This window comes from Homarus americanus, unplaced genomic scaffold, assembly GCF_018991925.1.
Source record: "Homarus americanus isolate GMGI-L3 unplaced genomic scaffold, GMGI_Hamer_2.0 scaffold58002, whole genome shotgun sequence".
NCBI classification, from domain to species: Eukaryota; Metazoa; Arthropoda; class Malacostraca; order Decapoda; family Nephropidae; genus Homarus; species Homarus americanus.
The window spans coordinates 7,501-9,176 of record NW_024711452.1 but is presented as its reverse complement, the minus strand read 5'-3'; the positions used below and the strand labels follow the sequence as shown (position 1 = coordinate 9,176).

Genomic DNA, 1,676 nt, shown 5'->3' with positions numbered 1-1,676 from the left:
GTATATGCATTAAAACTGTGTGTGTATATGACTCTGCGAGAGATGTTCTGCTGGAACACTTTTCCTATTGGCTATTTACCACTCAATGAGAAGGAACGGAGTCAGGGGGGGGAGTGCCGGCGCCATGGCCGCTGGTACCCCCGCGACAAGCCCCTCAAACCTTCCTGCCTGGTAATGTCGGTGGTGAAGAAAGTCGGTGGCAGAGCGTCTTCCGCTTCGTGGTTGGGGAACTTGTTCCCCCTAAGGATGATGAGACCACGATCGACCTCGTAGTAGGAGAGAGCTACCCGCCAAATTTAAGCATATTAATAAGCGGAGGAAAAGAAACCAACAGGGATTCCCTTAGTAAGGGCGACTGAACAGGGAAAAGCCCAGCGCATAACCTCGATGTCTTCGGGCACGAGGGGTGTTGCGTTTCAGAGGGTCCAGCACGCCGTCCCATACCGTCTAAGTCAAGCTTGAAAGCGGCCACTGCCCATGGAGGGTGACAGGCCCGTATGGCGGCGCCCGTGAGGGTACAGATGGGACGGTCGGAAAGGGCCTCTCTGTAGAGTTGGGTTGCTTGAAAGTGCAGCCCAAAGCAGGTGGTAAACTCCATCTGGGGCTAAATATGACCACGAGACCGATGGCGAACAAGTACCGTGAGAAAGTTGAAAGAACTTTGAAGAGTTCAAAATCACGATGAAACCGTTAGAGCCAAGCCGTTGCGACTCGAAAGGTCGAACTGAGAGTTCAGCTCGTCGGCTATCCCAACTGGAGTGGGGAGTGTTGTGGTGGAAACTGACCCAAAATGTTTGGTATCACCTTTGGCGTCGGCAGGCGTATTTCTCGTAATGAGTCACCGCGACCGATGCCGGGGGCGTCGAAGCTTCCAGTCGGACTGGTACCTCGCCGCCGACTCTCTCTCAGCTCGTCTGGGGAGACCCGCGCGGCGGAGAGGAACCACCGGTGTCCTGGCTGCCCTGCGGCGGTCGTCGAAAAACTTACGCGCTTGGCGGCAGTTTTGCGGTGTGCAAAAGGTCGGTGATCCACCGACCCGTCATGGCTGCGGACAAGAGTCTAACATGTGTGCCCAAGTCAATGGGCTCACTGGCAAAAGGCGTAAAGGCAGGCGCCCGGGGCAGCTATGCTTGAGCTCTCCGGTGCGTCTTGAGCCGATCCTGACCGGCTGCCCGCCGGCCATGCCTTGGCGACCAGCGGGGTGAATACTCCCCGTCTCTGGGCCGTTGCGTGTGCGAGTCGTCAGGGCGATGGTCGGATTTAATTTCCCCCTCATGGGGGGCGCAGGCCCGGGACTTGCCAAGACGCCGCGGTGCTGTCCGTCCCCGGAAGCGGGCCGTCGGTAAACGGCGGAGGCGCACCGGGGCAGGCTCGCGGGCAGTCGGCAAGTACCATGAACATATATGTTGGGACCCGAAAGATGGTGAACTATGCCTGGCCAGGATGAAGCCAGAGGAAACTCTGGTGGAGGTCCGTAGCGATTCTGACGTGCAAATCGATCGTCGGAGCTGGGTATAGGGGCGAAAGACTAATCGAATCATCTAGTAGCTGGTTCCCTCCGAAGTTTCCCTCAGGATAGCTGGAACTCGCAGGGTGAATTTCATCCGGTAAAGCGAATGATTAGAGGTCTTGGGGACGAAACGTCCTCAACCTATTCTCAAACTTTAAATGGGTGA

At 56.7% G+C, this 1,676-nt stretch overlaps 1 non-coding gene across 1 annotated transcript in view; it reads left to right on the top strand.

The window, feature by feature from the left end:
- Window positions 1–262: 262 nt before the first annotated feature.
- Window positions 263–1,676, top strand: part of LOC121858222 — a 4,336-nt gene continuing 2,922 nt past the window's right edge. The window contains exon 1 of the ribosomal RNA XR_006087379.1: window positions 263–1,676. This exon is cut by the window's right edge and continues 2,922 nt beyond it. This is a non-coding gene — a ribosomal RNA (large subunit ribosomal RNA).